Source organism: Notamacropus eugenii, chromosome 5 (assembly GCF_028372415.1).
Source record: "Notamacropus eugenii isolate mMacEug1 chromosome 5, mMacEug1.pri_v2, whole genome shotgun sequence".
In the NCBI taxonomy this organism is placed as follows: domain Eukaryota; kingdom Metazoa; phylum Chordata; class Mammalia; order Diprotodontia; family Macropodidae; genus Notamacropus; species Notamacropus eugenii.
Genome location: NC_092876.1, coordinates 98,668,531 through 98,696,138, shown reverse-complemented (window position 1 = coordinate 98,696,138; position 27,608 = coordinate 98,668,531). Strand labels below are relative to the sequence as shown.

General features: G+C 37.2%; 1 pseudogene; it reads left to right on the top strand.

The window, feature by feature from the left end:
• The first annotated feature begins 1,700 nt into the window (after window positions 1–1,700).
• LOC140507643 (V-type proton ATPase subunit E 1 pseudogene) overlaps window positions 1,701–27,608 on the top strand; it is a 45,187-nt pseudogene continuing 19,279 nt past the window's right edge.

Sequence of the window (27,608 nt, the reverse complement as noted above, 5' to 3'; positions counted from 1 at the left end):
TCCTTGTCTTTTTTTCTTCCCTCTCCTTGGTGAAATACAGTCTCTCCTTTAATTAATTTTTAACCAATTTGTCTTTTCATACCTTTATTTTTTAAATCACTTATTTCAAATTATGTCTGTAATGTCTTTTCTCTTGTTTAATAATATTTTACTACATAACATTTATACAATTATATAGTATCTTGATCACTGTCTATCTATAGATCTGTAACTTCTGCAGGATAAATAGGACTTTGCCCCAGTAGAGTGACATATAGAGGGAAGGATGCCTCCTCCCTGTTTGACACATTCCCTCCCTGAAAATATCACTATCCTTGGCTGCAGTTGGCCTCTTAGTCTTCTACTATCATTCAACTACTCTGAAACTGACCCCCCCTCGACACTTCTGTCTCTATAGAACTTCTCTCCCAGAGTTCATCTTCTCCCAAACTCCCATAGGAGCAAAGTCTGACTTTCTAGGGAATGGGCCTATACCTAGAGTCAGGAGGTCCTCTATGCCAACACCACCTAGCCTTCATTTGACTGAATTTGTCCCAGAACAATCATTTCTAGTTATAGCACAAACAAACCCTAACAGCATGGTGTGAATTACCTAATGGAGCTTTTCACGTGGAGAAGAGCAGGCTAGCTTCTCATCACTGGCCCTCTATCCAGATAAACAATCCTTCTCATACCCCTACTTTCCCTGAGTTTATCATTTGAGTTAAAATCATCCAATTAAATATTTGATACATCTAATGTTCTCTCTTAAATTCGATGATAGCAGACTGTGACCCATGAGCATGCACTTCTTCAGAGAAAAGTATAAGGGGGCTTTGCATCACAATGCCAATTCTTAAAATAATACTATCATTGAGTGCATCAGGCACCACCATCTTAAAATTCTTCTGCACAATTTGCTACTGAAATTCAAAGTCAGGTCTTTTGTCAGATTAGTCTAAGTTTTAACATCTATTTATTTTACTATTTATTTCTATTTATTTAGATAATTTACTATTATCTAAATAATATCTAATATCAGGATTTAATATCTGATTAAAATAATAAGACTTTAAGTGAACTCAGGGAATCTGCTGTCCTTCTGAACTCCAAAACATCATACCCCTTGACCAAAGGCATTTTAGAGAAGATAGATATAGATATACACACATACATGTACGTATGTGTGTATATGTGTGTATGTGTATCTATATATAGATACACATACACATATATATATAAAATTCTAGCTAGATTTCTTTCTCAGGGACTGGGCATAAAAACATAAGGACATAAGAATACTCAGGCTTATAGCACTCCTGGAATCTGCCTGTCCTTTCCCCCCAGCCAGCATGCTGACCATGCAGGCATAGTTCCTGATTCTTCTCCCCTCAAGGGCAACTCAGTCTTCAGATCATTTCTCTCCATACTGTTCATAAGCTATGTCTATACATTTAGACATCCTATACACATATTCTGTTTTACATATAGACATATATGCCTTACATGGGATAGACCTATCTGTCAATGTTTCTCTATCTAGAGATACATTTCCGCAGAATAGCCTCATGAGGAGTTCTCTGCTTTGGTAATTCAGTATAATGTGGTATTCTTTTCAGAAAGAATATCATCCCTGACTGAATCAGAAGGGAGTGTTCCAGCTATTTCCTATCCAGCTTTCATTACCCTACAGAGCATTCAAGGAGAACCAAGTGCCATCAATGGACAATGCTGAGCAAATCACTCAAAAGAGAGCCTGCCAACAGATAGTGGATCCTATGCAAGTGGCCCACATCAGCAAAGTCAGTACAGTAGACAGCAAACCCAATACAGTTTCAGTGTGTGAGTGTGAGTGACCTTATCTGACTCACCTTTTGGGCTTCATGATCTCCAGAAACTCATCATTCTTCAAGATGAAATCAACTCTGAAACTCACACTTCCTCAGTACCCCATGCCCCTGAGGTTCCTCCCTTCTGCTGGTTGGAAAGGGAGGTGGGGTGGCCATCTGGGAGCTCCTCCCTATTCCTGTTTGAGGATGGGCAACTAAGGAATTCACCTTATCCTCTCTCACTTGATGAAACTCCTAGATTTCATGATCTCCAGCTAACCCTACAGAATGGTGAAAGATTATGGGAAAAGGACATTAAAAATAAAACACTATTTTTGGTGAGAGGTCAAGTGAGAGCCTTGCATGATCTTCATTTTCACCAAGTACCAGTTTCCAAAGGACCTAGAAGATAAGTATTTGTCATCATGTACCAAGTTAAAGTTATGGTGCATTGGAAGACAGCGTCACTGCTTTCAATAATCTTAGACTTATAACACATAATTACCTAAACCTAGAGGGAAGGAATCATATGCATGACAATGCTGTAAAAGTGTTTTTTAAGTGCTTAAGGAACAGAAAATCAGATGGTGGCCAAAGCAATATGGAATTAATTAGGAAAGACATTTTTACAAGACATTTGGATGATATTTTTAAGGCAGAGATAGGCATGTATTGGCAAAAAGTTGGGGAAACTAATTCAGAAAAAGAAAAGGAATCAAAGCCCTGAACAAGAAAGATGTGTGCAAGACATAGTAAAGAGACTTATCATGGCTACCATTTCTGATTATTTAAAATAAGCAGCTAAAAGGAAGAAATAATTCATCTTGTCCACTGAATTTTACAACCAGGCACACAAAAGACTTTATGTTTTATCCAAAAGCATCTGAAATTTCAACCCAAGTCAAATTTGAGAATGTCTGGCAATAAAAAGGCACTTTCCTTGACTACTTAAGATGTCTTCTGGAACATATATTAAATTCCTTCTTGATCATCAAAGAAACTCAAAAAATAGCAAAACTAGATGAAACTATTGATTTCATGGTTTTTTTTTTCTCTTCCAACATTATCCTTCCAAGGCCTAAAATATGCCCACATTGCCCTAAGGAATGACTTCTGATTGAATAATATTTCCTTTATTCTCTTCCAAAAGGACCAGTTCTGACATCTTTATCCTGTCTGAAAACATTGGATTGTATAGGTATTCTTTTAAAGTCAGTCATTCAACAAGTATTTATTAAATTCTTAACATTTGTCAGGCACTGTGCTAAGTATTGAGGATACAACTTTCATGAATCCAAAATGTTCTCTCCAAAAGGTATATTTAGTTTGTTCCATCTGTAACATGTAATGGCGATCTGAAAAACAAAGTCTCTCTCCCTCTCTCCCTTTCTTTCCTTCTCTGATACATGTGTGTGTGTGTATGTGTGTGTGTGTGTGTGTGTTTGCTTTCCTCCCCAGCCCCTACCTAGGGATTGAGAAAAAAGAAAGGGTGTTATAGCTAGAAGTAAATACACTCAGAGAGAAGTCAAAAGCCATAAGTTTATTGTACAGAATCAAAGTAATTTTCAGAGATATAAAGTGCTGAACTGAGGTCCTACAGGTATAATTGAGTTCCTGGATCAAAAATAGAGACTGTACTAGGATCCTCAAAAAACAAATGAGGAGTGAGGGAAAAAAATGTGATCTGGAAAGAGTTTAATACTAAGATCATAGAAAAGGTCTAGGCTCCATTCAAAAGTTGAAGAATTTGCATGTAGCTTCTTAGTGGGCACATATGTATTTTTATGCTCAAGTACATGAACCTTTCATTTTGCATTCTTTAAATTAGCTGTTGAACAGCTCTTTGCCCTCACTGTCTCATTGTTTCCTATGGAAACAACTATCTTTAAGTAGTTGGGGGATAGGGGAGTGTCACTATAGACATAGTGACTTGACATAGATTCAAACAAACAAAGAAATTAAAAACTCCGAGTGAGTCATGTTGTTAAAGTAGATGTTTATTCTATGGTTTTTTAAACAAAATTTGTGTGATTTCTTTCAAAGTATTTGCTGGCTTTTCTCTCTAGAGGCATGAGAACTTAGAAAAACCTAAATAAATTTTGTTCCAAGGTTTTCTAAGGAACTTATTACATAATCTCTGCATTCCAGAAATTAAGCATTAAACTCTGTAGGAAGTCACCAAAAAGAAAAAGTCAGTAGGCAAAGCTCACTGTGCATTAGCAGCAAACATCCCAAAGAAAATCTGCCAAATCGGTGTCATTATCTGTAGTTCATGACTGACTATTACCTTTTCTTATGTAGAAAAAGTAAGACTCTTCTACTGTTATTAAACATCTTACCTCTAATTATAGCTTATAAAAGAGGTCTACCAAAGAGTAGGAGCAAAGGCAGATCAGTAATTTATTTCCTCAGAATCCCAAAGACCTTGAGACTGTGGCTTATGAGAACTTCCTTATCTCCTCAAAATATGTTAGTGCTTTTTACACAGCAAGTGCTTAATAGATGTTGACTGTTGTTTGTTGCCTTACTATTAAAACCTTGCTGTTGCTGTCTGTTGATGAGCCAAAATTTGAAGGTTTTACCTCAAATTCATAGACCACTGTACTAAATATTAGCAATTTTTCATGCTCTACAAATACCATCTTTTTAATGAAATATTACGTAACAGCTTCTTTGACTGTTGTACTGCATTGACAACTTCATTATCCCAAATTTTTCTCTTTTATACATGTATGTGAATCACATATCCTAGGTACTAGGTGAGAGGGGCCTTGTGGGAGAGGACCTGAGGATTCTCCCTTTATTCATTTCCCAGGAATAATAACTGATGGAAAGTCATTTCTTTTTTTTCAATAATACTATAAGGATTTTTAAAATAATTTTATTTATGAAACAAATACACAAGAAAAGAAAACAAAATATTACAAACTTAAATATTAAAATTTAAATACAAAATAAGAAAAGAAAAAAACATGTCATGTGCATAGTAGAATGTTGAGAGGATTCAAAATACATAGCAATAAATTTCCATTTCAGGAAAACCTATGTAATAAATACTACATGTTGTGTTGAGAGCTGTCCATGTTTTCTTGGCTTCCTTGTTAGTTTTCTTTGTGTTCTCTGCTGTGCATTTTTTTCTTTGTTCTTTTTCCCCCTCATTCCCCCCAAGGTTACAATTAAGCATAGATATACTTATGTATAGATATAGATATTTAGATATACATATACACATAAATAGATACTTTCCCTAACAAATTCTACTTCTAACCTTTATTTTTATGTTTGTGTCTATCTCTTGTTTCCTTTCCCTCCTAATTCCTCTACTTTACATCTACCCACTACCTTGCCCTCCTATTGCTTAACCTATCCTCCCCCACCAAGGATCCCTCCCCGTGTTCTCCCATTCCCATAAATCTAAACACCTTTCTATACCCCTCTTTGACCTATTTCCTCACTCTTTCCTCTAAAGATCCCTCCCTTATCCTCTCCCCACTCCCAAACATCTCCACCATGCTTGCGAATAGCTATGTAAGGGTAAATAATCTAAACATCCACTGTGGCTACATGATGAGATACAGGGATGGGGTGATATAAACTTGTGAGGTTATTGCTAGCAATATGCCTTCTTTGTCTGTTGGTCTATAAAACAGGTGGTCACTAGACAATGAAAGGGGAACCCTTAGGGTTGAATGCACAAATGCTGTGTATGCCTCAGCGGACCCCTATTGAGGTTTGAGTGGGGAAGGACCCCTAGGATTGAGCGCACAAGCTGCAATGCTGTGTGTGTCTTGATCGGCCCCCATCAAGGCTTGGGGGAAATCTGTGTTTGTCTCAGCTGGTCCCCATTGAGGCTTGAGGGAATTTAGGGGAAGCACAAGATTGATTGACCCCATCAAGATGTAGGGGTAGTTGCCCCCGCTTCTCACCAGCCCCAGTGAGAAGAGTGATTAGGGAATGCTGTAGGAGTTGGTGCTCCTGTTATCAGCAATCCTCTTCTGAGAAAACTAGACTAGAATAAAGTAATATTATTAACCCCTTCTTAGTGTCTTTCCTGTCTGATCAAACAAAAGTGAACCTGTGCTAGCAGCCCTCAAGAGTGCTATGTTTATCTGTCTTACAATAATATATACACATATATACATATATGAAGAATAAATATACACACATATACAGCTATATAGAGAATAAATAGACATAAATACTAGGTGGATAAGGAAGGAAAAGCATTAATAGTTTGGGGGATCAGGAAAACAACATATAGAAGATGGTGCTTGAGCTGTGTTGTGAAGGAAAAGAGGAATTCTCTTTGGTAGAAGTGAGGAAAAGAGGGCATTTCAGGCCTGGTCAAAGAAAGGGGGAAATAAAGTGCTATGTGTGAAGAGTGAAGCTCACTGAGTGTGAATACAAGAAGAGAAGTAATGTATAATGAAGCTAAAAGGAAGGTTGACACTAGGTGGTGAAGGTCTTTAAAAACCAAACAAATGAATTTCTCTTTTTCATGCCTGGACAGATTTAAGTTAAAGGAAAATCACTTTGTCTGCTGCATAGAATATGACCATTAAAACTAAGTCAAAGAAAAGGCTGAGGTATTTCATGACTTATTAAGTAACAGTCATGTTATGAATTAGCAGTGAAGATTCAGTGGAATTTGAAAACTCTCTGAGCTTCCTTGTTATTATTAAGCAATGGGGAAGGAGGAATTGTTCTCATTAAGTTCTGGCAACCAATCATACTTATTTTGTTTACATGCCCCAATGGCCATTGATCATCCAAACCTAAATTCTTCCTCTCCTTTCTTTTTAACTGCCAGTTTTCACTAGAAGATAAAATCTTACAAAGCAAGCTGTGTCACGCTGAATTTCCCAGCTGGTCCTAGCTGCTTTAAGAAACCTGAGCAGCTGTGTGAATTCTTTAATAAACATGGCACTGATCAGTAAAAGTCAAGGCTCCTGAAAAGAATAAAAGAGGCCAGAAGGCCAGCGTTGCCAAAGGAATTTTTCTTCACTGACGATGATACCAAGACCAAGATACCTAGGCTCCCATGAAAATTTCAGTTCTCACTTATTCCACATACTTCTCCACCAAGTCTCTGCTAGAAAATTCCATCTTCTAATGATAGAAAGAAACAGATTCATGTGAGTCCTCTCAAGAGTAGTGTGTATCAATAAAAACAGTAATAGAGATAATTGAACCTATAATGTCATTGAAATAGGGAGCTCCCAGTTGAGGAACTTCCTTGTATCGGTGCACTTTGGCAATTTTTCTACAATTTAAAGTCTTTGAAAGTTTTCTATGGTTCTAAGAGGTTATGTAGCATCATTATCATCATCACTAATTTATATAGCATTTTTAGTTTTGAAAAATACTTCATAAATATTATCTCATTTGATATTTACAACTTCCCTGCAACATAGATGCTATTAGTATACCCATTTCAAAGAGGAGGAAATTGAGGCTTAGAGATATTAAGTGATTTGCCCAAGGTTATTGAGATTAAACAACCCCAGTTAAGTGACTGACACAGGATTTGAACTCAGATATTCTGGACTTCGGTTTCAGCCATTAATCTGTTATGCTACCTAACTGTTCAGGCTCATGTAGCCCATATATATCAGAGACAGTACTTGAGCCCAGGTTCACTAGGCCAACTCTAATACATCATATTGCATCACAACAACAATAATAAAATTAATAACAATAGCCACTTATAGCACCTTAAAGTTTGCAGATGCTTAACATACATACATATGTCACTGGCTCTCCATAACTCAGGGTCATTTTCCCTCATAGAAATAGACAATTTCAATCACAATGATAAGAATTAGCTTAATAGTAGTCAGACATTTAGAAAGAGCAGATTCGCCAAGCCCTAAAACCATTCCACAAGCAATAGCAGGAGCAATTTATGCAGTTCATATTATTATCCTTCCATCTGCCTGCATTCAACTTTCCCGAAAGAATTATTTATGTTGGGAAGACAGCAATTCAAAGAGTGTAAGGAATGAAGTAACTTCGGTTAGTAAGGGAAATAGAGTAAAGGTTAACAGCTTCACTAGCTCCATCCTGCCCATTCCAGATATCATATGAGTTGATTTGCATAATGAGGACACTCCCTTTTTACTCACCACTGTAATAGTTTTGCAAAGAGTAAAACCTGGGAGAATTTGAAAGAAACCCAGGCTAGCAATCCAGAGATACATTAGGATTTAAAAATAATTTGGAAGTGTAACTTGGACAAGTTTGAACTGAGAGACCCCGAACGACAAGAGGAAAGGAATGCAAATGATAGATTTCAAATTGCCTTGGGGCTTCTTTAGATAGATAACTTGGTGCACCTGGCTAGAGTCTGCATCACCAACTATAAGCTAAAGAGCATGCAGACCCCTCCCCCAAGGGAGAAAGGCCTCCACAAATTTGAGGTCTTAGATATGGCAGCTGCAACTCAGTTAAAAAAAAAACTGAGTTGGCAGGTGTCAAGAAAAAGCAAAAATTACTCAGCACAGATGCCCAGAAAAAAAGCTGAAATGTTCAGCAGAAAACAGCAAAGAGCATTCAATGACATCAGTAAAGTATATCAGATACTTTGAAGCACTATGGGTATGAGTTGACTTCACACATGCCCTGGCCACGTGTGTTCCCTACATGCTTGTCTTCCATGTATCTTCTCTGGTCATGTAGATTCCCTGGTCACATGTCCATCTATATCCCCTCTCCCACTGATGGTATAGTAAGGTGTGGGAGAATGTACCTTTCTACTCATGAAGGAAATATTTCTTGTCACCTCTTTTTTTATGCTGAATAACTAAATGTCTTTTGCTTTTATTTTGAACCAAGTGTCCTATAATTAAGGTAGAAAAAGTAAGCATATCAGTGTGGGTGTATGATTTGATTAGTTGATGATTTGGAAAGTACCTCAAATCTGAGATATCTCTCTGTGGATCTATATCTCATGAGTGGGAGTTAGCTGTCACAGTGAAGAGAGTTCTAGAATTGGAGTTGACATGAGTTTGAATCTTGCCTCAGACATACACTGTGTGAACCTTGGGCAAGTTACTAACTTCTGTTGCCTCTGTTTACTCTTCTGTAAAACGAGGGCAGTAGCAGCACCTACCTCCTATTGTGAAGATCAAATGAGATAATATTTGTAAAGCATAGTAATATATAATAATTGGGGTTTTTTATATTCAGCACCTTTAGTCTAGGAGAAAACTTTGTGAAATCTAAAAGCATAAGTACAATTTTGGTCTGTTCAAATTTGGCACATGCAGTGAACATTAAAAATAAATTAGCTAGCATTTAAGACTCCTTTCCAGTATGGTCAGAAGTTGTTTTGAAGAAAATGGGATTAAAAAGAAAAAGAGATGATCAGAAGGAACACTACAGATAAGCTATATATAAAACCTTTCCCAAAGTCAGAGATAACATCCATCAGAATTAGTAAAGTCACTCAGATTTAGTGAAGCCTGTTCCCTGTGGATAGATACTCATCAAGCATCTCCATAAAGTCATCGCTCCCTAGACCAGGAATGGGGAAGCTGCAGCCTCAAGGCCACATGTGGTCTTGTATGTCCTCAAGTGTGACCCTTTGACTGAATCCAAACTTCACAGAACAAATCCCCTTAAAAAAGGATTTGTTCTGTAAAATGTGGATTGTCAAAAGGTGGCCCCTAAGGACTCGAAGGCCACATGTGGCCTCGAGGATGAAGGTTCCCTATCCCTGACCCAGACAGTTTTCCACGCTGATTCTTCACCTTGTCTGCTTATAATACCCTTTTCTCATAAAACAGGATATATATTTATATACATATGAGTGCATACATATACACACAAATCTGTGTGTATATTTGTGTGTGTGTGTATTTTTTTTAAAACCAGACTTTGGTATAAGGAGATCCTGGTGAAGAGATCTACCAATGTGTTTTCTGAAATCTCAGTCATAGAACAGGTTCTGAACCTGGTTTCAGAACTTTTTTAAGTCTTTGTATAACTACATTTCAATATAGTTGATTTCCTTTGTAATTCTATATATTTCATTTTATGAATTTTAATGCATTCTGAAAAGACATTCTCAGATTACACCAGACTGAAAAGGGAGCCATGACACAAATAAAGTTAAGAACATCTATCCTAAAATGCTGCCTGGAGCACTGAGAGTGAACTGGCCAACATCACAGGGCCAGTATTTGCAAGACCTAATTTGAATCCATGTCTTCCTGACTCAGAGATTAGATCTCCATATACCACACCATGATGCTGAAACAGGCTCCCACCTCTTTTTCCTTAGGTGTCCATGTACATGTCTGAGTGGCAGCATGGAGTAGATAGTGTAGTACAATGGTTTTGATGGGTCCAACCAAGATGGGAAAGACCACAAGTAGAGCTGGCGATAGACTGTCATCTGAGGACATTCCAGCTAAGCTTACAAAAGTTCATTAATGAAGGTCTATCACATAATAAAATGTATTTTAGTCACAGCCAACTCATACAAACATGTACTAAGGTATAGAGGGGGCATGGTCTATATGAATGGAAGAAATATCCGCCTCAATGAAACCCTAGATCTTTGGGACTAGGCAGTGTAGCATGGTGGCTAGAGTGCTGACTGTGGCATCAAAAAAAATGTAGGTTTGATTCTCACCTTAGCAATTATCTGGATATCCTTGGGTAAGTCACTCAACCTTTTTCAGTCTCATTTTCCTCATCCATAAAATGAGAAAACTAACACTTAAAGCATTTACCTCTTAGGATTGCTATGAGGTTCAGACCAGATAATATATGAGTGCTTTGAAAATATTAAAGCACTGTATAAAATAAGTTATTATTGAAGTATATAGATATTTGTATATATATGTATGGGTTTTATGTATTATATGTGTTTATTACATATGTACATATATCCCTAAACACACACACACACACACACACACAGTCTTTAACATTTGAGAGTCTTAGAAACAAAGCAAAGGGGGATGATTTAGAGTTAGATGGAGTATTTAGGCTACTCTATAAATCCAAGCTGAGATCTTCTAGGAATCCTCCTAGCAAGGCTGAGACAATCTTAGTTTAAGTAGCTAAGAAATAGTGAAGAGGAGATTTATAGAATATCAGTGGGAAGAAGAGACTCTTGAAACCTCTGAAGAAGATAAAGTGTATTTTCTTCATATATATTATATATGTGTATATATATATACATACATATACATCCTGTTTTATGAGAAAAGGATGTAAGCAGACAAGCTAAAGAATCAATGTGGAATTCTATATAGAGGGAGAGAAGATGTTAGGGAGATGTCTGAGTAGCCATTACTAATAAATATTTACATGTATATGTATATATATATATATACACGCAGGGCTTTAAGGTTTGCAAAGCATCTCACAGACATCTCATTTTATCCTCACAACAACATCAGAAGGAATTAAGTATTACTAATAACATCTCTATTTTGCAGACAAGGAAATAGTCAGACAGAGGTTAAATGACTTCTCTAGGATCACCCAACTAGAAGTCTCTAAGGTCATATTTAAACTCAGATCTTTCCTCATATCCAGACTAATTCTCTATCCACTGCTCCATCTGGCTGCCTGACAGCAACCCAAGTTAATATTAGGGATGATGAAAAATATGCATACAGAAAGGAAAGAGATTAGTGAGAGAAGAAGTTTGGAAATGGGTAATACCTCATAGAGTATGAGAGTATCAAATAGTTTTGAGATGAGTAGGTCATGAAAGGCTGTAGCTGAGACATCAGCCCTTTATTTAACAAAGCAGTTTAGGAATAGAAAGGACACCTGTTTTCTTGAGATGAGTAATTATTCCAAGAATGTCCAAATACACAATAGTAAAACCAAAAGAATCCTAGAGGAGAATGCACATTATCTAAGTTTTTCATAGGATTTTCAACATCTTAGAAAAAATACAATATAATAAAAATATAATTACTTTCAGATTTTGCAGTTTCTTCTTTACTGTCAACAGATGGATAGAATTTATTATGTGAAAATAAATGGAAATTTTCTTTTTTTTTCCATTTGACTCCTTCACTTAGAGTCTGCCCCTTTTAGAAATTAACATGACAATTTTGATGAATTAAGCTTCATGTTGAAATTTTAAGGTTTTAAAATTATTATGATTATTCTTACCTCCATCTGAATAAGTGAAACAGTTTGAAAGAATAGTAAATTAAGCCCTCCATATTTCTGAGCTGATTTTGTAAAAAATCTATTATCTGAAACACACAATTCAGAGGAAGCCAATGGAGACCAGCCAAAACATGAAATAATCTTTGGAATAGGGATGACTAATTCTCTGTATAAATATTTTAAATCCTGTGCTTAATATTGCACAGTATTAATGATAAAGAATAATGGACTAATAGTTAAGATTGCATAGTATTAGTAGGCCCATTTCTTCCCTATTGTCTTCTCAATAACAATTAAGAAAGAAAACCCTGGCAGGCTCCTTCTGACTACTTCAAAGTTTACCCTGAGCCTATGCCCAAGGAACTGTCCATCCACCCCTAACATGTAACAGCTAAGATTTTTTTCTTTGAACTGATCCCATCAAATAAAAATTTGGCACTATCCTATTCAACACTTTTATCTTCAATTTGGCTGAAGGCATAAAAGGCAACTCTATCAAAACTGAAGATAACATGAATCAGAAAACCTAATATATTAGAGGGCAGAGTTAGGATCCCCCAAAAAAAGGTCATGGCAGGCTAGAATGACAAACAAAAATTTATGACATAATGTAATAGATAGCTAGGTGGCGTCATGGATAGAGTGGTAGACCTTGAATCAGGAAGACCTAAGTTCCCACACTTAATAGCTGTGTGACCTTGGGCAATTCATTTAACCCTCTTTGCTGCAGTTTCCTCATCTGTAAAATGAGCTGGAGAAGGAAATGGCAAACCATTCCAGTATCTTTACCAAGAAAACTCCAAATGGGGTCACAAAGAGTCATATACCATTGAAAAGTGACTAAACAATAAATGTAAAAGGATGGATAGCTAGTTGGTTCAGTGAATGTAGTGCTGATCCTGGAGTCAGGAAGGTCTGATTTCAGATCCAGCCTCAGGCACTTATTAACTGTGTGACCCTGGATAAACCACCTGACCTCTGCCTACGAGGCAGATAGGTGGCTAGGGGATGATGAATATTGCTCAAAATATCAGGAATTTGAAATTTAGATTCTGGAGACCCTACTTCACCATATCTAGAATTTTTTCTCCCAGTCAACCAACCCCATAACTTAACAGGGCAGATGCACACACACACACACATGCACACACACACATTATGTATATATGTATATGTGTATATACATACATGCATGCATATATATGTATCAGAAGAAAACAGGTAAGTGGAAAAGAGGCAGTGGGGTAGCATTCTCTATTAAAGATAGATTCATATGGGAAAATCCAGGAATTAGAGGGGGCAAGTGAAGGTCAATGGAGAGTAAAAGGAAGGAAGGAAGGAAACAAGCATTTAAGCACCTGCTACGTGCCAGACACTGTGCTAAGCACTTTATAAATGTCATTTCATTTGATCCTTGTAGCACCAATGCAACATTCATAACACCTATGGTGGCCATGAATATCTTAGCACAATTCTAAATCGAGAAATACCATAGACTCTCCACATGGAAGGCAGAACCGAAACATTTATTCATCACCAGAAAGCCAAATCCATCACAGTAGCAAAAATCTATATACAATAACAAGGCAGAGAACAACACCATCCCCAAGTCCTCCCCCTGCTAGGCTTCCCACAAACCAGGTCCATTAAACAAACCACAAGGTGGGTCTCAAACAAAAGCACGTACAAGCTCTTTCAATCACGCTAGTCAGCAACCTTCCTAGTTGTGACTGCTCTCTGATCAATTTCTTCTCAGCTCTGCTCTAGCTCTGCCTCTTCCTGCTCCACCCATTCAGCAAACTCTTCCCACTGCAGGCTCCATGTGACTCAGGCTTCCATGTGACCCAGGCAGGTGACATGAGCCTATTAATGAATGGGAAAGATCTTCCCATTTAAGTTACCATTACAATCCTCCACCAACCCCAGGAAGTAGTTATTCTTATTAACCTCATTATAGATGAAGGAACTAGCAGACACAGGTTATGTGATTTACCCAAGGTAAAGCATCTAGTAAGTGTTCAAGGCCAAATTTCAACTCAGATCTTTAGGTCCAACACTCTATCCACTGAACCACCAAGTTGTCAATTTGGCTTTCTATTTGTATCCCTATTGCTAAGCACAGTGTTTTGTTAAAATTTCCAAAATGCCCCTCCCTTAGAGGTTTTGTAGTTATTCTCTGGGCTCCTTAGAAAGCCTTTTACCTACTTTTTCTCAAGATGTCCAGTGCATCCTAGGCTCTCAGTGAAGATACTACTAACAGTAGGGACAGTGCTAGGACATCAATTTAAAGTCCAAATCCCTCAGACTCTTCTTGGGCCCAGGGAAGACTAAGACTAAGGCCAAAGGAGAGGAGCTCTCCTCTCTTTCCTCCCCTAAGTATCCCCCCTGGCTTGCCACACACTCAAATTCACAGAATCCTAAATGGCTCATAAATGCCACAAAACATGACCAAATTCAAACACATTTAATTTATCCAATGACTTTCAAATGATCGCATTTAATCTAAAATCTTTGATTGATTGAGATGTTCTCATATGGATTAGGTATGTGGTGAGTACAAAGGATCTTGTCTCTACTTTAAGTGAAGTCCATCCCACTTAAATGATTCAATGAAGAGGCTGAAGAGAAGGAAAAATCAGAAGGTTGCAGAAACTGATGGAAACCATGCAAAGAGGATCTGTTGAAGGAAATCCTTAGTTATGAGAAAAGAAGGCAGAGGGGTAGGTAGGAAAAACTTCTATTACCCAAATGTCCAAAATAGGCCTCACTGTCTTCTCCCTTAAACTTGCCTCTTCTCCAAACCTCCTTATTTCTACTGAGGACACCATGGTCCTTTCAGTCTCTCAGGGGAAACCTAGAAATCATTTTAAATTATTTTCTTGCCCTCATTCCCCACTTCTACTGGGTTGCCAGACCTTTTCAATTCTTTCTTTACAACACCGTTTGAATCCATCCTATCATTGCCATTCAACAATGCCACTCAACAGGGCCCATTGCCTCCTGCCTAAACAACTGTAATAGTCTCCTTATTGATCACCGTGCTTCTTTCCTTTCTTTCATGCTCCACAAAGCTGCCAAAATCTTCTTCCTAAAGCAGAGATCTAATCATTGCTTTCTCCTTCTCAAAAATCATTCATAGCTTCTGATTACTTCTGAGAAAAATGCAAGCTCTGCAACATGGCATTTAAAGACCTGCTGTTATGGGCTAAGCCTAAATTCGGCTTAGTTCAGCAGGTTCAAATAGGATTTTTTTTCTTTTTTAAAAGAAATAGACATTTGTAGATCATAAAATTTAATTAAAACAACTTTAATAATTAAAGTTTGAAAACATAGAATAAAAAGGATATGAAACATAACTAATCTTCATTAGACCCTGAAAGAGGCATTTCAAGCTCAAAAAAATATTTCTAAGAACCTCTCCCACCTACAGACCAATCTTTTTTCCTCATTCAAACCACTAAGCTTGTAAAGCATCTGGTGAGGCTGAGCCTTGGGACCAGTGAAGGATAATCTGTGATCAGATCCATTGTACTAGTCCCAGGAGCCTCCCCCAGCTCAAAAGTCTCCACAATATGATTCCAATGCATCTTCCCATATTGTTGTCCTTCGTGCATTCCACATTCCAAATGAAATGTCTTATGGCATTTTCCCCAAACTTTGTTTTCCATCTCCTGTCTCCAGACATTCACACTGGTTTTCCTCCATTCCTGGAACACATTCCCTTCTTACCTTCACCTGTTAACATCCTTAGCTTTCTTCAGGTCTCAGCTTCAGGTCTCATTTCCTATCTGAAACATTTCCTTACGACTCATCTGCTCCTTCAGATAGATAACTGATGGAGGCACAGTATAGACTGAAGCATATTTTCTTCTCTTTCTTTTTTTTTCTGTTTTTTTAGACATGTATAACACAGGAATTTGTTTTTCATGACTACATATGTTTTTAATGACCTTTGTTTTTCTTACCTTTTCAATGAGTGGAGGGGTGAAGTGGAGGGATAAAATTTAGAAATGAAAATAAAATTGAATTTTTAAACAGGAAAAAATGCCTTGAAAACCACAAAGTGTTATAGAAGTTTGACTATTATTAATCTGGTTCTAAAATGTAGTGGTTCTCTATATGGCATTCAATAAATATGTTGATTTTTATATCTAAAACTCATTTTTAACAATCCTTTTCTTCCTCAGTTTTTAATGCTCTCTTGCTCTCTCATTCTCTCTCCTCTCTTTCTTTACTTCTATATTACTTCTCTCTCCTACCTCTCTCCTTTCTCTTTTTTCTCTTCTCTCTCTCCTCTCTTCTCTCTCATTTGTCTTTATCACTCTTTCTCTCTTCTCTGTCTTTCTCTATTTCTTTCTCTGTCTCTCTCCATCATAAAACAATCCAGTATTTGCTTGGATTCTCCTTAGACAGAATATGAGTTCCTTGAAAGCAGAAAGTATTCTGTTTTTGTTTTTCCCTCCATTATTTAGAGTGGGAACTTAATAAATGTTTATTGATTTGAACTAAGTTTTATTGACATGATGGCCATGTTAAGGTATTTGAAAGGCTGTCATGTGAAAGAGAAATCAGATTTGGTCCAAAAGAGTCAGAAAAAGGAATGAGAAGGACTTTGAGGTTGTAGAAAGACAGCTTTAGGTTAAATGTATGAAAAACTCCCCAACAACAAGAAATGGAGTTGGCTATCAACCTTGGAACATAGTGGGTTCCTCTTTACCAGAGGTCTTTCTTCAATCACAAGTGGAATGAATGCCTGAAGGGATTAGAGAAAGGATATCTGTTTAGGTCTGGGTTCAAGTAGAGGATTCCTATGGTTCCTTCCAACTCAGAATCTGTGATTCTGATTAGTGAAGCTAAGAAACTCTACAACGGGAGTATCTTTCTATTTGAATTCTCTATGCATCTTACCCACTCCAACTAAGACCTAAGGTTTTAATAGCATGCAGAGCTGTGATGTGATGGAACCAGATCCAAGGGTTTCAAAAGAGCATATTGTTAAATTTTTAGTGTGTTTACACCTCAGAAATCAGCAGATCCTACAAATCAGGGCTTGATTTACTGTTTTGTTGATTGTCTAGTCTTAAGAAAGTAAAAGATTAATAATGCAGATGAAACTTAAAAGTATGTCATGACAATCCCAAAAGACTAATGATGAAGCATACTATCCACCTTGAGAAAGTACTGATATTGATTGAATAGAGACTGAAACATGCCATTTTTCACTTTCTTTCATTTTTTTTATTTGAGTCTTATTGTACAAAATGACTAATATGGAAATGTTTTACATAATTACACATGTATAAGCTATATCTGATTGCTTACTGTCTCAAGAAGGAGGGATAGATGGAACCAAAAGCATTAAATAAAAATTGGAAAAAATTAGGGAGGAAGTGTTTTGTGAGAATATTTTCTTTTTAGGAATCAGTTGTTAAATATTTTCTAGCATATCTCTGACATGGAGAAACCAGTCACCCTTATATTTAAATTTGAAAGAAGGTACCATTATCACACAACTAAACCCAAGCTAATTTTAGGGAAGAGAAAAATTGGACCACATGTGGGAACCTTATATATTCTGAACTTTGTTTTTGCATTTGTTTTTTTTCTATGCCCACTATTTAATAGTTACCATCTGATTTAAAGTCAATTAGCCTTTAAGTAACAGGATTAAGAAACTCTGGTTTAAAAGCATGCTGTTTTGAAGAAATAAAACTCAATACCCACAAAAACTTAACAAATAAAAATTGTTTACAACAAAAAACATACCTTCCATTTCGTCTCAAGAAATAGTTTAAAAATTAGAGTTTAACAGAACCCTACTTGGTTTTCCCACAAAAATGAGATCGTGCTTGGTTGTTCTGAGCTAACATCAGTTTTTTAGATACAGCTAAGACGAAAACAAGACGACAGTAAATGCACAGGTACAAGCCTCCCTCTATAACTTCCCTTTGTCCTATGCTATACATACTCTCATCAAAAAAAATGTAAAGATGTTGCTAGGGTCAATTGATCCTCTTCCATTCATAAAACTGAAGATACTATATCTTAGACTGAATCTAAAATCAAAAGATAACTTGGGTGAAGAGAGGAATTTTACTAGAAGGAATTCCATATTTAGTGTCAGAAAAGGCATGGATTTGAATCCTCCCCCACTTACCAGTTATGTGATGATGAGTAAATCACTTGAGCTCTCAAAGCCTCAGTTTCTTATAAAAAAATCTATGTAACACACTTAGTAAATATTAAATCTCTCCATAAATATGCTATTTAAGGAGCAGAAAATGAATGTTACATGAAGCATTACATATTCTAAGTCCAGAAATTATAAAATCATAGCATTCAACCCACTCATTTTGTTGTTGTTGTTTAATTATTTCAGACTCTTCATGACCCCATTCGAGACTGGAGCAGTTTGCCATTCCCTTCTCCAGCTCATTTTACAGAGGAAGAAACTGAGGCACACAGAGTTAAGTGACTTACCCAGCGTCAAACAGCTAATAAGTGTCTGAGGCCAGATTTGAACTCACAAAGATGAGGTTTTTCTGACTGCAGGCCCAATGCTCTATCTACTGTGCCAACCTAGCTGTGCATTTTATAGATAAAGAAAATAAGACCTAGTGTTACAGATGGCTCTTTTCTTGGTCAATGATTTGTAGTCCTTCTACAGATCAACTTATGATTCAGCAACTCCTGTTACATGAATGAATCGTGGATGAAGGCCCATATGGGATTGGATCCGTATATTGCTTATTATATGCTAAAACAGCCCATGCAATACCACTTTGGGGAGATTGTCTTTCTCAAAGAAACATTTGTATTGAGTATAGTATATTGTAACCCTCTGAGATTAAATTTTAAGAGATAGTGGTTTTCTTCAATGTTTGCAAACTCTTAGTTTGCCTGCTAAAAGTTCAACAGACTTTTTTTCTCCTTTTCAACTTTTGCAAGAAGACTTACTTGGTTGTTTTTGCCCTCAAACCCAATCATGACAAATCATAGTAATGTATCCTGAGGTCTTCCTTGGACTAATGATAAGAAATTAATCAGTACAGAGCTGCCATCCAGATAGCAGCCACTTGTATCAAAGCCTCAGAGGGGGCTGAATGAGGACCAAGATAAGTTCAGGTTTTTAGGCCCAACTTGGGCCTTGGAGTTTCTCCATCTCTCCTTCCCATCTTCTGATCTCTCATTCCTTTACTTTCTTAGGATTGGCAGCACAGGATAGAGCTTTGCATCTCTATTAGTGGCCTTTGTGATAAAACACTTGAAATGTAGCCACCGTACCCCAGGACACCCAGAAAGTCTGATTTGCCCAAGATATTGAACATTATTTAAATAACTTACATTGCTTAAAGAATAGTGATATTTATTGCAGGCTGAATCATTGACAAGAGTGACCTTTCATATTCCAACTGGTATTTGATGCTATATATGCTATGGTGAAAAGTACATTGGATTCAGAATCAAAAGATCTGCCTTTAACATATGCTATTTGTGAAGGAGGTGGCAACATTAAGTAGAAAGTAGAATGTCATATCTGAAATCCCTTTCGGGTCTAAATCTATAAACCTTAAACAAATCTGTAGACTTCAGTTTCCTTGTATGTAAAATGAGTCAAGAAGATCTTAACACAGCCTCTATGAACTTTTTTAAAACAGTAAATATTTTTTAAAATATATTTTTAATATATTTTTATTTTAAATGATATTTTGATAACTATTTCAATATAATTAGGTTTTGTTTTGGTTTGTTTTTTTTTTTTGCAATCCTAATTGTCTTGTTTTATGCATTTAAAAACATTATTCTAGGAAAAGGGGTCAATTGACTTCATTAAATTGCCCAAAGTGTCCCTGACACAAAAAAAGTTAAGGGCCTCAGTTCTTGATGATCTATAAGGTCTTTAATATTCTATGATTCTGTAAAATACTTTTTCATTATACCACATAATTCTGGACTTAAATCATTTTTCTTGAATATAGATTAAGATCCCAAATATTCCAGACAGAAAGCCACCAGTACCAAGTACTGGAAAATGAGTTGCTTTCATTAGAAGTTTTAAAATCCTTATGCTTATTTAATTTATAGTTCAAATGTATTGTTTCCTTGAACGTTTCAGCAGTGTTTCCATTCTCTCAGCCTTTGTCCACACAACAGCAAAGAGCTTCTTGGAAAAGGAAAAAGCAATGCATAAAATGGTGTGGGGAAAACTTTTAATGACAATTTTTTTAAATTTTTTAATGGCACAATAGTAATTCTCCCATATCATCATCCATTTAGAAAACCTTTATAGCTAAATAATATAAAGAATAGGTAGTAGAGATTGATCACCCTTTTAAGTGATAGAATCAGTCAAAGGAATAAAATAGGTGTGAATGATTCCTAGATACTGCCACTGATTGAATCCATCATAAGGTACAAACAACCCAGCCAATAAAAGTGAGGAAGAAGTGAAGGGCTTGGAACCACTGGATGAAATCAGTTGATAAAATATATTGGGATTAATTGAAAGAATTATATACACTTCTGGACCTCAGTAAATAAAAGAAAATTCTAGTAAAAAGGATTTTAGCAACTGCTTCAGTAATGTATTGAGAGAGCAGATCCCCTGAAATACTTGTGGCTCTACCAGAAGGAAGGGCATAGCAGGGTAAGCCCTGAAGGGGTGTCAGATACCCCTTACCAGTGACAATATCATTGGAGAGAGTGGGCTAGTAACAAACAATGCATCCTTTAAAGAGCTGAGACAGAACAAACTAGATGCCCATAAGAAAGGCACTTCTTTAGAATGAGGAAAAGCTGCTCAAGGACTCTGAAAGCACATGGCCCTCAAAGAGCTACACCCCAGGGGGAACTTCATGAAAATTCCACAAAGGGAGAAAAAGATTTCCATCTAATCGGGAGTTGTGTTTTACCTCTTTGCCTCATCCCTATTATTTCCTGGATTCTGGATATATTTATAAAAGAGTGTAACCTAGACTTTGGAGGAAATTTTTTTGCACCAATTATTTTTACTGTGCTCTCTAAGTAAATACCCCTTTCTAAAAGTGAATTAATTCTGACTAATCCAATTAATAATCAATAGGAACACACAGGTGGGGGTTCATGGGTGATAGAAATTATAACCATTTAGGATTACAGCTATACCCTGAAAGGAGAGCTATCCTCTTAAGACACAGCCTTCTAGTCCAGCACAAATAAGGAAAGTGAGCCCAGAACCTGAATTACACACAAAAACAACCAAACTCAATAATGCTGGTGAGTTGCTAGTGAAATTATAAATTTATAGAATCTTTCTGGATTACAATCTAGTAATAAACCAAAAATAACAAAAAAAACCATACATTTTTATCTAATAATTTTATTGTTACAAATGTTATCAAATGTGTCACACACACAAAAAAGTTTTTACACCTTTGTTCAAAATACCATGCAAATTCCTTAGGGAAAGGGATGATTTTATTTTTGACTTTGTATCTCCTGGGCCACTCATAGTACCTTTCACATAGTAATCAATGTTTGTTGAATATCTTGAACTGAGTTTTCACGGAAGCATTATTTGTAAGTCCAAAAATAAGTGTGCACAATCTAAATGGCTCATAATAGGAGAATGGTTAAATAACTTGTATCATGTTAATATAATGAATGTTATTAACTTACAAAGAAGCCAATGAAAGGCCATAAGAAGAGACTGAAAAGTTATGACATTTATACATTCAGGTTCATTTATTTAAGTATAAACTCTTACAAAGCAAGTTTATTTGGTTGTAGCAATATTCAATATTGTCTAGTTTTTAAAAAAATCTTTAAGAATTATTTCAGCCAAATATATTTCAAGTAATTTATTTTGCTCTGAAAAAGGGAGGTTTAGTTTTCAGGTTACACAAAAAGAGAAAAATCAGCTGGGCTGGTTGGTGCTCATGAGATACCTATTCCTGCTTTGATAAAGTTACCCTATGGTGCCATGGGCTTTATACCTTATACATTTAGGAACTCCATGTTATTAGATCAGTCAAACTGAGCTGGCTCTGATTCATCTGAACCAGATTCATAAAAGACTGATTGAGAAAGCACAATGACAAGTCATTCATTGAGAATAGCAGATCTTATCTGGAAAAATAGCTCACGTTAGTCATTTGCACAGAACAGTCTGACCTTATAGGCAGAGCAGCTGGTGCTGCAGTGAAGAAAATGCCAGACCTGAGTCAGGAAGATGAGTTCAGATCCAGTCTCAGACATTTACCAGCTTGGTGACCTTAGGGAAGTCACTTAGTCACCATTTGCTTCAGTTTCCTCAACTGTCAAATGGGGACAATAATAGCACCTACCTCACAGAACTGAAGAATCAAAAGAGATATTATTTACAAAAGGCTTATCACAATGTATGACACATAGTAGGTGCTATGTAAATGTTAACTCTCTTCCCAGTAAAGATTCAGAAAACCAACTAACAGATCCCGGGAACCAGGCTGCCCAGTAAGCATAGGGTTAGGGCAATGCCCAGTAAACATAGGCTTCTAGGATTAAAAATAAATTTCTCTATTTGACTTTTAAGATCTTTATAACCTGGCTCAACCTAATTTTTCAACCTTATTATATGTTATACACACACATAGACATGCACACCTTGCCCACACTCTGTGACTCAGGCAAACTGGTCTTCTTACTAACCCTCCCCCTACATGACACTCCTCCCATAGATTGTCCTGCGACAATCACAGGGTGAGGGGAGGGATCTCTCTCTTAGTCATTGCTGGCAAAATTCTTGCTACAGTCCTCCTTAATAGCCTGATCCTTCACTGTGGCTTCAGAAAGGGCTGAGGAACAGTCAATATGGTGTTTGCTGTCCAACAACTCCAGGGGAAATGCCAGGAGCAGAACAGAGGTCTGTACACAACATTTGTAGACCTGACCAAGGTCTTAGACACTGTTAGTCGTGAGGGTTTTTGGAAAATTATGTCAAATTTGGCTACCCAGAGAAATTCATCAGTATTGTATGTCAATTTTGTGATGGCATGTTTGCCTGGACTCTGGATAGTGGACAATGTTCTCATGCCTTCCCAGTCACCAATGGAGTGAAACAGGGCTGTGTGCTTGCTCCCATGCTTTTTAGCATGATGTTTTCAGCCATGCTGTCAAATGCTTTTAATGAGGATGAACACAACATCAAGGTCAACTACCATACTGATGGTAAGTTCTTCAATTTGAAAAGGCTACAAGCCGAGACCAAAGTATAGAGAGTGTTGGTGCATGATTTTTTGTTTGTAGATGATTATGCATTCAATGCAGCCTCTGAAGCTGAGATGCAAAAAAGTATGGATCAATTCTCTGCTGCCTGTGCTAATTTTGGCCTAATAATTAACACAGAAAACACAGGTGCTCCATCAACCACCACCACACCATCCATATGTGGAACTACTGGTTACAACAAATAGAGAAGTTTTGAATGCTGTGGATAAGTTCACTTACTTTGGCAGTGTACTTTCCAGGGATGTACACATTGACAATGAGGTTGATGCACACATTGCCAGAGCTAGCTCAGTGTTTGGGAGGCTCTGAAGAAAAGTTAAGGAGAGACGAGGTATTAGACTGACTACCATACTGAAGGTCTACAGAGCTGTTCTGCTAACCTCATTGTTGTATGCCTGTGAAACAAGTACAGTCTACCAGCACCATGCCAGGAAACTGAATCGTTTACATTTGAACTGTCTTAGGAAGATTCTGTAGATCATCTGGCAGAATAAGGTACCAGACACTGAAGTCCTTGCTCAAGCTGAACTGCCAAGCATTCAAACTATGCTTCAGAGAACACAACTCCAATGGGCTGGCCACCTTGTTCAATTGCAAAATGTACACTTGCCAAAAAGACTATTTTATGGAGAACTCACATGAGGCAGGTGATCACAAGGGTGGTCAGAAGAAGCAATACAAGGACACTCTCAAGGTCTCTCTCAAGAACTTTGAATCTGACTGTGCAACATGGGAGACACTGGCACTGGACCGCTCAGCATGGTGTGCCCACATCAGAAAGGGTGCTGTGCTCTATGAGCAAAGCAGAATTGAGACAGCACAAAGGAAACATAGGATGTGCAAATTTGGAGTATCTACCCAAATGTTCACACAGACTATATCCAATCTGTGGTAGAGCATTCCAAGCTCATATTGGTCTGATCAGCCATAGTCAGACCCACTGAAACTTCACTTTATCATGGTGATGTCATTTTGGTCCTCTTTGAGAATGAAGGACAACAACCAACCAACATGACACTCCTCCCATTTCTGAGCCATTGCATTGACTCCCCCATACCTGTAATGAACTCATGCTTCATCTCTACCTCTTAGAATTTCACTTCCCTAAGAACTCTGTTTACATGACACCTTATGGAAGATGTCTTAAGGAAGATGACTTCCTTAGGTCCCAGCTGTTAAGACCCTATTCTCACCAAAAAAACCCAAAAAACCCTTAGTTTGTATATACTTGTTTATGCTAATGTTGTCTGCCCCTCTCTTTTGCTTCTATAACAGGGATCCTTGATCTTTTTTAGTACGTTATGGTCCCCTTTAATAATCAGGTGAAGCCTATGGACCCTTCGTCAGAATCATATTCTTAAATGCATAAAATAAAATAAAAAGGACACCAATTATTTTGAAAATAGTCATCACCAGACATTGTGAAGTATGCCTGTAATATCTGCTACTGGGGAAGCCGAAGCTGGCATTTTACTTGAGTTCAGGAGTTCTAAGCTGCAATAGGGCTAAAATTGATCAAGTGTTCACACTAAGTCCAGCAAATAGGGTAGCCCCTAAGAAAAGGCAGGGAAGAAATGGGCCCGGCTGTCTAAGGAGACAAAGCAGACTGGAAAAAGAGTGGGTTAAAACTTCTGTGTTAATCAGTGCTTTGATTGTATTTGTCCTTCATTTTCAAAGAGGATCATGACATCAGGGAAATGATAATATGACTTGCAGTTGATTTTGATTTGAGAGAGAGAGAGAGCTGTGCAAGGTAACCAGCTTTAATTTCTCCTCTAGAGCTATCTGGGTCCTGTGGTCTGACATTCATCAGGATGACTGGAGGTGGTCCAGGATGCAATGGGAGACCCTGGTCCCTTTAGGTTAAAGCTTTTTCAGGTTCTCCTATTCAGTGAATAGGCCTCTTTAAGAAAAGAGTCAAGGGATGGTCCCTTTAATGGGAAAGAAAGAGAAAAAAAGAAAAAAAATCAAGTTGAGAGGGGAAGATCTTCAGGGTTGCTATTCCAGCGTATGATTCAGAAAGCAAGGAATTCAGTGCTGATGTACATCAGAAACACATCATGGGCCAAAATGTTGCAGATTATAAGTATTATCTCATGGAAGAAGATGAAGATGCTTACCAAAATCAATTCTCACAGTACATAAAGAACAATGTAATCCCCAACATGATGGAGGAAATGTACAAGAAAGTTCATGCTGATATACAGGAGAATCTAGTGTATGAAAAGAAACCCAAGAGGGAACTTAAAAAGAAAAGATAGAACCTCCCCAAAATGTCCTTTGCCCAGAAGGAAGATCCGGTTGCTCAGGATGCAAGTTTCCAAGGCCAGGAACAGGCAGCCAGTATTGAAAACATTAAAATCTGTAATTTTCTATGAAGAGTTTCAGATTAAGACAATAAACTTATTGAATATCAAAAAAAATCTAGTCTCCAAGTTTGATAGATATATTATGTATGCATGTGTGTGTATGTATGTATACATACAAATACTCATGTACATGTATGTATATATACATCATATATGTATGTACATATATATAAAATTATGTTTTAAATTAAGTGTACATGGGGAAAGAGCCAAGATGGCGGAGTAACAGCATGGACTTTCTAGAGTGCTCCCCTCAAGCCCAGTCAAATACCTGTAAAAAATGACTATAAACAAATTCTAGAGCTGCAGAACCTATAGAATGATGAAGTGAAGCAAATCTCCAGGCAAAGACATCCTGGAAGGTCCATAGGTAGCATGTATTGCACCACTCTGGGAGCACAGCACAGTCCAGCATAGGCCACATCAACACAGACCCGACCTGGGCAGGCCTTGGGGAGACTGAATTTCTTATACCTGTGGCAGTTTCCACACTTCATGACCCCAAAATGCCGAGGACAAATTGGAAGGTCAGTGGGAAAAAATCTGTGGGACCTGTGTGACAGAGTAGAGTGGTCTGGCCCCAAGTCCAGGGCAATAGAACGGGGAGGGGGAGGTGGAACCCATGGCAGCCATAGCAGCAGCAGGGGCAGGGGCAGTGGCAGTCACTGTTTCTGGAGCTCTAGGCCCACAGATTGTGGGGGGAATTGAGCTGCAGACAGTACACCCACACCCCAAGTGGAAGCAGAGAACTATCATGACAAAGAGCTCAAAAGTCAAGGAAATGGCTGGGGAATTGAGCAAAAACTGGAAAAAGAATCAGACTATAGAATCTTACTTTGGTGACAACAAAGACCAAAACATGCAAACAGAAGACAACAAAGTCAAAGCTCCTCCATCCAAAGCCTCCAAAAAAAATATGAATAGGTCTCAGGTTATAAATAAGCTCAAAAAAGATTTTGAAGATCAAGTAAGAGAAGTAGAGCAAAAAATAGAAAGAGAAATGAGGGATGCAAGAAAATCATGAAAAATGAGTCAACAGCTTGCTAAAGGAGACTCCAAAAAATGCTGAAGAAAATGACACTTTAAAAAATAGACTAACCCAAATGGCAAAAGAGATCCAAAAAGCCAATGAGGAAAAGAATGCCCTAAAAAAGCAGAATTGGCTAAATGGAAAAGAAAGTCCAAAAGATCACTGAAGAAAAAGATTCCTTAAAGATTAGAATGGAGCAGATGGAAGCCAATGACTTTATGAAAAATCAAGAAAACTATAAAACAAAAACAAAGGAATGAAAAAATAGAAGACAAGGTGAAATATCTCATTGGAAAAACAACTGACCTGAAAAATAGATCCAGAAGAGATAATTTTAAAATTATGGGACTACCTGAAAACCATGATCAAACAAAGAGCCTAGACATCATCTTTCAAGAAATTATCAAAGAAAACTGCCCTGATATTGTAGAACCAGAGGGTAAAATAAATATTGAAAGAATCCACCAATCTCCTCCTGAAAGAGATCCCAAAGGAAAAACTCCTAGGAATATTGCAGCCAAATTTCAGAGCTCCCAGGTCAAGGAGAAAATATTGCAATAAGCCAGAAAGAAACAATTTGAGTATTGTGGATATACAATCAGGATAACACAAGATCTAGCAGCTTCTACATTAAGGGATCATAGGGCTTGGAATATGATATTCCAGAGGTCAAAGGAGCTAGGATTAAAACAAAAAATCAGCTACTCAGCAAAATTAATTATAATATTCAGGGGCAAAAAACGGTAATTCAATGAAATAGAGGACTTTGAAACATTCTTGATGAAAAGACCAGAGCTGAATAGAAAATTTGACTTTCAAACACAAGAATCAAGAGAAGCATGAAAAGGTAAATGGGAAAGAGAAATCATAAGGAATGTACTAAAGTTGGACTGTTTACATTTCTGCATAGAAAGATAATATTTGTAACTCTCGAGACTTTTCTCAGTATTAGGGAAAGTAGAGGGGTTATATACATGAGACAGAGGGCAGAGGGTGAGTTGAATATGAAGG